General features: G+C 41.2%; 1 protein-coding gene across 2 annotated transcripts in view; it reads right to left on the bottom strand.

The window, feature by feature from the left end:
• usp54b (ubiquitin specific peptidase 54b) overlaps positions 1-10,562 on the bottom strand; it is an 89,720-nt gene extending 79,158 nt beyond the window's left edge. For both annotated transcript variants that reach the window (XR_004634805.1, XM_034708830.1), the window contains exon 1: positions 10,420-10,562. The gene's annotated coding sequence lies outside the window, so the exon portion shown is untranslated. The remainder of the gene's footprint in view (positions 1-10,419) is intronic.
• Positions 10,563-11,749: the final 1,187 nt, after the last annotated feature.

Raw genomic sequence — 11,749 nt, forward strand, 5'->3', positions numbered from 1 at the left:
TGATGTGTATTGATGGTGGAGAGTTCCTGGAAGCCAGAGTGAGTCAAGGCACGAGTCAATCAAACTCCCTGACCCCGGCAGGCATAAGGAAACCAGGAGCTGTGGTCACAGTCCAGACAGAGACCACACATGAGAGTCTTTTTTACCACGTGAGATGTTGAGGTGAAGACGCTGGTTTTAGCATCCAGACACAGACTCAGCATTGATTTAGTATGTGTGTAAATATGTGTAACTGTGTGTGTGTGTGTCTGCAGACCTGTGGAAATCAGTCCTAGCGTGACTCTTAACTCGAGAAAGGTGTTGCAAAGTGAGGGCCTGACTTCACAAAGTGTGCACCTAGTTTTGAATATCGAATTTATTCCTCCACTTTGTTAGAAAAAACTGACATTATGACATCTTTACTTGAAAAGGGGCAGGAATTCATACAGGATAGATGTATTTTTTAATTTATACACCTCTTTCAGACAATTTTCTGCTTTTATTACAACCCCCTTCATAATGTTACCACACTGACTCCAGCTCTCCGTCAGTGGGTCAAACACCTGCATGTAGAGGTAAAGACAACATGTGGAGGGACACGTTTCTTCATAAACAACCACTATTTACTGACTTATACCTCATTAATCATGTCTAACAATGATCAAAGTTACATTTAATCTCCGTCATTACCAGCCGGTAACTTCAAATCAAACAACAGTTGTGATTCTGACACTACACTACATATGTGTGCTGGCAGTATAGACACTAATAGTAAGACATGGCAGCCTAGAAGCAGTCTGAATGTGTGACCACAGACATGCCTGTGCTGGTCACACTCAGATGGAGTGGTTGTATATGTTAACTAGAAACAGCCTCCATACAACTTGATCTCAATTTTCTATATCAAATACTGCCAGGCTGAGCTGTGCAATGAAAATAGACTGTATATAAAATAGACGTCATCTTGCTCGGCTCGAAGTGAGGCTGCCAAAAAAACTGCTCCCCCTAGTGGCTGGCTGCAGTACAAGTCAAAAACTCTGTCTCCCACATTCATTTGAATGGGGCTGCCGTCAAAATTAAAAAAATGAATACACACCGTACAAACAGGGTTTTACATCCAGGTTTGCTTTGATTGACAGCTGCCGTAGATGCAAATGGTGTGTAAAAAATGTCATTTCTAACACTTAAACTGTTTAAGGAATCTTAATAAACATGAGTTAGGTATGCACTCTGGTACATTTCATGTCAAACTTGTTGGAGTGGGTAAAAAAATGTTGCTTCCAGTATGAATCTAAATGTATGTGTGTGTCAGTGTGACAGCAGATGATTACTGGATCAATAAAGAGTCAGTGAGGACACAGCTGGGGGCACTGAGGACAGAAATGTTCTCATGGTTACCACCTCTACTGCTAAATGTCTCAGACCACTTCCTCTCTTGTGAACCCATTGCTTAATTCTCCTCCTCCTTTTCTCTTACATCCTCAGGTTTGGGAAGGAGTTTGACTAAGAACAGAATCAGGATGACACCTTGATGTCTCAAATCTGTTGTGACTGTGTTTGAAATCACGTTATTGTCCAAATTATCACCAAACGCATGTAAAACTATCTAAAAAAAATAAGTCGCTTTGAAAAAACTCTCTTACTTTGATCACTTACTGTTAGTCAACCATCACTCTCCACCTCCGTCTCCACACTTGGCCCATGAAAACCATGGACTGTATAAAAAATGGACGTAGTATCTGTAACATCATCCATCTGTTCCTGAGTGCTGTTTTGAAGCCAATCGTCGACTGGAGCCATATTGGCAATGCTGAACACGACCTAAGATGTCTAAGCTAGTGTGAGGTAAAGAGGCAGGGCTAAAGCCTTAACGCCGTCAGCGTCAACCACGTCCTTATTTGGGCAAAACTTGTAAGTTTAATATCTTCAAAAATACAGTTATAAAACAATTCCCACCCCATTTTTTGAACCCGGCTGTAAACATGTTTATTTTTGCTGCAAAGATCATCTTTTTTTGAATGGCTGGGTATGTGGTTTCCGGTGTTTCTGCAGCCAGCCTCTAGTGGACGCTTGATGAACTGCAGTTTTTAACACTTCCGCATCCGCATGGACTTCATTTTTTAAGACCAGAGGTTATCGCCTGGTGAAAACCAACATGGTGGCAGGCAGTTGCTGAACTCAAAACTTTATTTAAAGAAGCCCATGAGTTACATCAAGGTGGCTTCACTTCTACGGTGTATGATGATTTTCAAATTAAAAGCCAAATAAGTGCTTTAATTGAATTACTATTTATTGTTTTATTACTTATTTTTTCATTTATTATTGCAATGTTCTTAATCTATTCTTTTGTACTTTCTTTGATGTGATGTCTTCTTATTCTTAAAACCTTTTTATTGTCCTTAAATCCCTTAATTTACTTTTTTTCTCTATAAAACTGTCCCAGCACTTTATGCTGTTCAATTTGGGTTTATATTTTTTAACATTTTGCATTGTTAGAATTTCTACACTCCTCTCAGTTAAAAGTTTATTTTGTCATTTCATTCCTGCCATGCTTTGTTTGTTGAAGCACTTTGTAAACATTTGCTTTTAAAGGTGCTATATAAATAAAGTTATTTCTATTATTATCATTATTATTATTATTATTATTATTATTATTATTATTATTATTATTATTATATTATATTATGTTTAACTGTTTGTTGAGATTTTTTTATTTTTCCAAAAAAAATTGTCTTACCATCAAAATTCTGACTATAGAGGTACAGTCAAGAAACGTATGATGTCCATTTCTTATTGGCCACATATGTCCAGCATTTAAATACGACCACGCAGAAAGGTTTCTTTGTTTTTTCTTCACACTTAATGTGACCCAGCACCTTTCTCACTTCTAATTGGTCTAATTTGCTCCTTTGTTCTCCTCGTTATGATTCAATTCTCTCCCTTTCAGCAGAGGCGGAAACATTTCATTGGTCAAAACTCTGGCCTCAGAGTTGGACAGGGCTTAAACGCTGTGAATGACACTGAGTCTGTCTGCTGTGGGTCAGTGTGGCTCGGTGACAGTGACACCGGTGTCATGCAAGCTGAACAAAGAGCTGATACTGTCCCTGAGGATAATAGCCTGTCTCTCACTGTGCCTCCCTCCCACTCCACAGCAAATATAACGCAGAGGAGTATATTTTTATATATCCCTGTGACGGAGAGGGAGAACGTCTGCAGCTTCTCTTTCACAAACTGAGCTCTCTGTTTCTGTCTCCTTTGGCTGCACTTTTCTTCTCTCTCTCTCTCTCTCTCTCTCTCTCTCTCTCTCTCTCTCTCTCCCTCTCTCTCTCTCTCTCTCTTCCATTCACTTCATTCTTGCTCTCTCTGTCATTCATTCTCTTCCACTGACCTCTATTTTCCATTCCCATTCACTCTCTCCACTTCTTCCCCCATTCATCTCTGTCTAATTCCTCTCTGTTTCCAAAAAACTTCACTTCAAATGCATGTGTTCGCTCTCTCCCTCTCTCTCCCTCTCTCTCTCTCTCTCTCTCTCACACACACACACACACACACACACACACACACACACTCACCCACACTCACACACATGCAGTGGTTTCCCTGTAACTGGGTTATGTGTAACTTCAAATAGCCTTAGTCGACAATAGGGAGAGCCCAGAGTTCATCCTCACCCCAGTGCTTCTCCTTCTCCTCCTTTTTCCCACTTTGAGTCCAGGGAGAAGGTGTACATGTGTGTGTGTTTCGGCCCAGTGTGTGTGAACATATAGTGGGCACACGTGCCGCTGCATGTGTGCGCATATTAGCGAGACTGAGGGCTTTTTTTTGTGCGCGCTTCAAGGTCATTTCCCCGCTCAGACTCTGCAACATTAAAGTATACATGGGAGAACATACAGTACATGTAATCGCATCGATGCACACAATACACACACACACACACACATGCACGTGGACGCCATAACCTAGATGCAACCCATTATCAGCACGGCACATGTGCACAGCCAATCCTATTAGTAGAAAATATAGAGAGGGGTGAATATTTGCTTAATATTTAGACTATTACATAACCAGCCTTATTTACGACGCATGCTGGGAATAATGTGAGGAGAGAAGAGGAGAGGAGAGGAGAGGAGAGGAGAGGAGAGGAGAGGAGAGGAGAGGAGAGGAGAGGAAATGTGACGAAAGAAGACAAGAGAGGTACTGAACAAAGGAGAAGTGAGAAAGAAGGATGGAAAAGGGTTCAAAAGGGGGAAAGAAAAGGTTGGTTGATGAAGGGGGCAAGATGTGGAATGAGACCAGTGGGTAGGAAAGGAGACAAGGGTCGATGAGTGAAAAGGAAAGGAGATAGACGAGGAAGGGAGGAAGGGGAGAAGAAAATATCAAAGAACATGATGTTGGGGAGAGGAGATGGGGATAACAGAGAGAAGCAAAACACAGGACAGAAAAGAAGCAAGAAGTAAATAAGGAAGGGAAATAAAGGGAGAGAGGAAGGAATGGAAGAAAGAGGGGAGAGAAAGTAGAATAGAAGATAAGAGGTAGAGCATAAGGAAGAGGAGAAAAAAATTAGAAAACAGAAGGGTTTGAGGAAAGGTAAGCAGATAAGAGGAAAATGAGTTAAGAGGAGATAAGGAAAGGGGATAGGAAAGAAAGGGAGAAAGTGAAACTAAGGAGACAGGAAGGAAAAGGAGGGGTGAAGAGGGAAAGAATAGGTTAGATAAGAGGAGAGGAGCGAAGAGGGCAGAAGTTGAGGCCAAGGGGAGGAGACAAGAGATAACCAGGGGAAGGAAAGGAAATGAAAGAGGAGAGGTAAGGAAAGGAAGGATAAGAAAGAGAACAAAACAAAACACGAAAGGAAGGAAGATATTGGGGAGAAAAATATAATGAAAGGATAGGACAGAGGAGAGAGGAAAGGAGAGGGGTGAAGAAAAAGAAAGGAAAGGAAAGGAGTGAAGTAAAGTAAGGATGAGAAAGGAAAGGAGAGGAGAGGAGTGAAGAAAGGGAAAGCAGAGGAGTGAAGTAAAGGAAGAAAGAGAAAGGAAAGGAGAGGAGAGGAGTGAAGTAAGGGAATGAAGAGAAAGGAGAGGAGTGAAGTGAAGTAAGGAGGAGAAATGAAAGGAGAGGAGTGAAGAAACAGAAAGAAAAGAAAAGGAAGGAGTGGAGGAAAGAAAAAAGAAAGAAAAGGTGGATGGAGAACAAGACTGAGGAGAGGTGACAAGGGGGGAAGAGGAGAGGATAAAATAGTGTAGGACAATAAAGGAAAGTAAGAAGGAAAAGGGAAAGAAAAGGATGGAAACAGGAGTCTGCAACAGGCAAATATCAAGAAGGGAATAAAAAAAGAGCAAGAGACAAAGGAAAGAGAGAAGGCAAGGAGAGAAGAGTAAAAAAAAAGGAAGAAAAGCACTTACAAAGACAAAGAAAAGAAAAGGAAGATAAAAGAAAGGTTGAATACAGTACAACAAAAGAACTGGAAGTAGGAAGGAAGAAAAGAGACATTCAAGAAAGGGCGAGATGAAATAAACAATCACATAGAAAGAAGACAACAGAAACTGAGATGTAAGGGTCAAAGGAGACATGAGAGCGTGCCTTTCTTTTCTTCTCCTCCATCTTCATCCTCAGTGATAATCTCTCCTCTCTTCTTCACTCTGCCCTCTCATATTCCCGTTCGTGTGGAGCGACCCTGACTTCTGAGGCGGGAACGCTTTAAAGTGGAACATCAACAATAAAAGAACGCCGGGGGAACCACCTAAGACACGACCCGGGGTCCTTCACACATGACCACGTTGACAGAGAAAGACTCCCAGGATCAGAACCAATGAAGTGAAGTTAAGTGGAGTTTAATAGACTTATCATTTCATCACATGATGGTGTGTGTGCAGGGAACATGCAGGAAGTCAATGACACCTTGAGTTTGAGTTTCTGGAAGATATTTTTCCCACACATGCAGGATGGACTGGTGGTTCTCTAGGGCAGGGGTTCCCAAAGTTTGAGACTGGTGACCCCCCACTGTCCCTTGAGGTCGTTAAATGTTGCTCACAGCTGTCCTAAAGCAGTAATAGGCCAATCTAAAAACAGACATTACAACAACTCAAGAGAACAACAGCCAAACAACCAGGGTTTATACTATAGTCATTTTAAAAGGCTAGAATAGATAATCAGATGCACAAGTGAGGCCTGTGAGCTTCATATTAGCCTAGGAGCCTAAGATCATTAAAGTTGCAGGTCTTCAGAAATTAGTCCACCTCTGACACGTGTCTGTGTTTCCTGTCCTGCTGCTACTGATGCTTTTGTTATCGTTGACCTCAGGGGTCATGTGGCGACAAAGACAAACAGAGAGCGAATGACTCTTTTTTCATCTGCTATGTTTTTACCTCAAGTTTAACCACCACTTTTGTATATTTTTACAATAGAAAATATACTTTTTTTTAAGTTATATTTTTGGGGCATTTTTGCCTTTAACAGACAGGACAGCTGAAGAGAGACAGGAAATGTGGGGATTAGAGGGTGGGGGAGGACATGCAGTAAATGATCCAAGGCTGGAATCGAATCTGCGACCTGTGCTACAAGGACTATAGCCTCTGTATATGGGGCGCAAGCTTAGACCACTAGTCCAACACACCCCAAAAATATGAAGTTTGAACACCTTAAAATTTGTACTGTTTTTGGGAGACATCTCTCATCGGGTCCTGATCTCCACTTTGCAAACCTCTGCGCTAGAAGCTGTTTGTCAAAATTTGAAATACTCTGTTATTGTCTGTTTTGATGCCACCTGCTTTAAAATAATTCAACTTCTGATGTTTTTAAGTTTAACATTAAAAAGAAGACTACTGAAATAATGTCCAAAATACAGCAACATTAAGAGAAAGTTCTAAATTACACACAGAGGTAAAATTCCCTACAAACACACTCCACAACACACTTCTTTCATTTCAGTGACGTTTACTGTGTACACACACTTTAGGTGCCTTTTCTTCTGTGGTTTTAAAGAAGCTATCAATACTGTTGGTGTTTTCTTTTTTACTTGTATTGTGCCAAAGTTGAACTCCACTCCAGAGTTAGTATGTTTTTGCAATGAAAAAATGCAGTTTTTTTATCATAGAGCAAAATTAAGAAAACAAAAAAAGATTAAAGTGACGCCAGTTTGTCTCAGCGGTTAAAGGGATAGTTTGGAATTTTTATTATTTATTATTACCCCCCAGAGATCCCGGTCAGCTCGGTTCCCGTTGTTAAAAAAATGTCTGGAGCTTGGCCATGCAGACGACGTCAACTCTGCCTTGTGATTTAGAACATTTTGAGAAACTGACACAAACACTATGTCAGTGTAAAGCCTGATTTATACTTCTGCGTCAAATCGACGCCGTAGCCACGCCATAGGTCTGTAAAGCTCCCATACTTACGCAGAGACCTACGAACATAGCTAATACACACCTCCTCCAAAATGTAACTACACATCGAATCGATGCGGACCGCAAGCCCTGTGATTGGTCCACTCTGCAGCATTGTATTTCCTGAATTTACAGCACTTCCGGGATCCCGGACATCGGCCACACATCGGCCGTGTATTTCATCTCCCCAGAAATCCCCTCCTTATTCTTCCCTGTAATCATCTGTATGATAAACAACAACATGTATCAGCTGTAAATTAACATAATGCGCTCTGATTCGCTGTGAAAAAACTCAACTGAAAACGTAGCAGGGCCGGAAACAGATGACCCGACTATCACAGAGACCACACTGCCCTCAAGCGTTCCAGGTCAGTATTGCTGCACGTCACGGACACATCGATGGACAAGTATTTAGTGCTCACGTCCGCGTCGACCACTGCTGCTTAAAGTCAAAGCAGAAGTATAAACCAGCCTTAAGTCTACGCCACATTTTGATCACCGTCAGTACTTTGCTTTGCTGTCAGAAAGACCGTCTGTTTTTTCACTACTAGTGGACATAACACATGCGCCTTTTTCAATGTACCGCCAAGTACCAGGGCTAAAGTCCTCCATCCAGGCAGCCCTGTTCAGATCCAACCAGTGGTACTTTGTTGCACGATTCATGCCCAACCAGTGGTCCCGCTTCCCAGCTCTCTCTTCCCACTTTCCTACTATGTCCACTGCCCTATCCTTTAAATAAAACCACTGAAAGCCTAAAAAGAAAAAAAGATGAGTACAAACCAAAAGTTCAAATCCTAAGCACAGAGGCCTTCATTCAAAGCTCTGATGATGTTCTTTGTCAAATGTCAAGTTTCCTGGTAGTCTGCCAGTCTTTCAACCAATCAGAATGAGTGCTCTGTTTGGTAGAATTTGGCTCAAATGGGATTAATGGCAAACTGTTTTGCAGATAAAGTCAAATGAGTTTTCTCTCTAGGCTAAAAGCCTGTAAAACGAGAATACTGTAACATAGCTAAAGTGACAATTAGAATATGGAAACAGTGATGTGTAAGGACATGCCAAATATGGCTATTTGGAGTGGTGTTTTGGAGCTAAAAGGGCCATACTAAGGGAGGGTTGCAGATAAGTACACCAGTGAATAGAAGAAGAAGAAGAAGAAGAAGAAGAAGAAGAAGAAGAAGAACAACAACAACAACAACAACAACAACAACAACAACAACAACAACAAGCAACAACTTCCAGAGTTTCATCTCCAAAAAAAACTCAAATTGATGGTAAGTCCAGTTTAAATGTCAAGGCGACATTTCAGCTCAGTTTGGCGGGTTAAGGTGTGTGTGTGTGTGTGTGTGTGTGTGTGTGTGTGTGTGTGTGTGTGTGTGTGTGTGTGTGTGTGTGTGTGTTTGTGTTTGTGTGATGGTTTGTATTTCTCATGTAGTGGGAACATCAACCTGAGCAAGCTATAGATTTCCTCTCCCTAAAACAATAGTCTCTCCTAGGTTAAGGGTATCTTTTAGGGGTAGGTCTGGGTTTGAGGTTAAGGTTTGGTTTAAGGTGTGTTTACTTTTAATGAAGCCTTCAGGAGTCAGTGTCCTCACAAGTATAGCAAATAGGAAAGCAGGCTGTTGCTTAATGAGGGAATAGCAAGTACCCTACTTTCCCTTTTTTTGTCAAAATTCAGCCCCCCTTACGGTGGCCCTGAAGGATAAAATACATTTACAAAAGATCAAACACTTTTACAAAGTTGGAGACAAATTTACAAACAACGGAACACTTAAAATGTCTGAACCAAATTAACATTTCATTTTATGGAAAGGGAATGTACCAAATACCAGAAGTGATCCGGAAGTGAACGAGTGAGGGCTCATTTAGTTTGTTTTGATGGAGAGAAACCAAACAGAGATGGACATGGTTTACATATTAGGACATCCTCAGCTCTCAGAGAGAGCTGTCAGACCTCAGATGAAAAAGCATCATGTCTCTGGAAAAGCTCCGTCATATCTCCACAAAACCTTCATCACGTGTCAGAACTCAGATAAAACGGCCTCAGACCACAAAGCCTCAGGCTAAACGGAGTCAGGTTAAAAGGAGTCAGACTTAACAGTAAAAGTGTTCCATTGTTTATAAAATTGTCTCCAACTTTGTAAAAGTGTTTCATCTTTTGTAAATTTGTTTCCTTAAATGTAAATTTGTTTTGTTCTTGGTAAAAGTGTTTTGCTGATGTAATCTTATTTTATAAAAGGTAAAAATATTTTCCAAAATGTAAATTTGTCTCCAACTTTGTGAAAGTGTTTCTTCTTTTGTTAATGTATTTAGTCCTTCAGGGCCACCGTATCCCCTCTCAGATGTGACGGTACTGTAGGCTGGCGGTGATGCGGGCCCGGTAAGGGGCCAAAGTCATCAATCACACGGATCGAAACCGCAACGTTAAATCAATACCGGCCCCCGGGAGCGATGACAGCGGCGCGTGAATCCGTCTCGGTAAAAGGCTGCGGGTCCCTCGGCCCATCCATCAACAAGTCCACGCAGGGGTACAGTCCCCCCCGAAAACACGCAGTACGGGACAGAAGCCACGCGCGCAGTAGTGGCATGTGAACAATAACACCTGTAACTGCAAACAATGAGTCCGGACTACTTGGAAACCAGCAGGAACTTGAAGGGGAGGGATACTGTGGAGAGCACGAGGAAGAGTTGCTGCGTAGTGGTACACGAGACCTCTGATAAAACCCCCAAACTGACAAGATCCAGAGCAACAGAGTGAACCCACCGAGCACGCGGGAGGGACAAACGCTGCTCGCGCTGCTGCTGCTGCTGATGAGAGTCAGGGTGACAATGATGGAGATGAGAGAGGAAGATGACAGCCATCCTCCGAGACTGTCACGAGAACACATCTGTTGAGGATCACATCTGGCTGACACGCTGACTTGCCCCCTCCTCCATGAACACACACGCAGACACACACACACACCTACTGATGGTTTACTCTGTCACATGCGCGTGCTCCCGGTCTCTCTATCTGTGATGGAACCCCATGCCAGTGCGTAAAATGTGCAGGTTTTTTACTCACCCCGGGTTCTGTCGCCGTCAGTCTCCGTCTGCTCGCGTGTCCTACCGTGTGATTTAACGGGAGAGAGGGCGAGCCGTGGGTGCATCCAGCCCCCACCAGCGCCATCCAGCGCTGCGGTCGCGGCACGCCGCTCTCGCGATACTGTGCCATCTTCCAGCTCGCAGATGGAGCGAGTGTGTGTGTGACGTAGCGGTTTTATCAAGAGGGCTCGCTCAGCCTGATGCCGCCGCCTTCTGGGCACGAGGCGTAAAAACGCACAAGGATGGAGATGATGTCACCCCGTAGATGTTCATGTGGTCCCTACTAGAGGGTGACACGGGGGTGGATTTTCACTCCTGTCCCATCCTGAGAGGAGCTCACAGAGATATCAAGACTTTTAAACGTAAACTAAAAACGTGTTTAATCAGTCTGGCTTTTATGTAGGGTTTAACAATTTTATTACTTACCTTTTACTGTAATATTAATTTAAATGTGGCTTTATTATCTTAGTTATTTTAACTGTTATCTTATTCTATTTTTATTTTCAATTCAATTTGCTTTATTGGCATGAACAAAGACATGTTGTCACATATATTACATATACAGTATATGCATTACATATTATATGATATTACATACTTCATACGCATTAATGAACGATGGTGTCACCCATACAGCATATCTCTATGTCCTCACTTGATGCGGTATGTTTATAAAACCTTCACTTAAAATATTTGTATTCATTTATTTATTTTTATTTATTCATTCATTTATTTATTTTTATTTATCAATTTATTTATTTATTTTTATTTATCTACTCATTTATATTTTTAGCCTTAGTTTTATTTTCAACTCTTATCTTTACCCTTTTAAAATCTATTTATTTTAACTATTTGTATTCTTAATTTTGATGCTTTAACTTATTTTAATTTAAATTTTTATTATTATTTTTTTTATTATTATTATTATCTTCCCCTAATACTTTATTTCTGCTTTTTTTTTGTTTTTCAATCGCTGTAAAGCACTTTGGGTTGCATTTGATTTATATGAAAGGTGCTATTTAAATAAAGCTTTATTGATTGATTGATTGATTGATTGATTGATTGATTGATTGATTGATTGATTGATCCCACTCCCACAGAAAAAAAATATTGTCCCATCCCACTCCAGGTAAAATGACTCCCACTCCTGAACCGCTCCCATTTTTTTTTTTTTTTAGTCTTTAGGCAATACATTGAACTTGATTTGATCTTCTCCCCATTATTTTTAGATTACTTTGTGTTCTGCAGTTTTATTTAAAAAATACGGCAACAGGGACAGTTCATCTGTAGTAATATAGGGAGGCGTTTAT

This window comes from Notolabrus celidotus, chromosome 18 (genome assembly GCF_009762535.1).
Source record: "Notolabrus celidotus isolate fNotCel1 chromosome 18, fNotCel1.pri, whole genome shotgun sequence".
Taxonomy (NCBI): domain Eukaryota; kingdom Metazoa; phylum Chordata; class Actinopteri; order Labriformes; family Labridae; genus Notolabrus; species Notolabrus celidotus.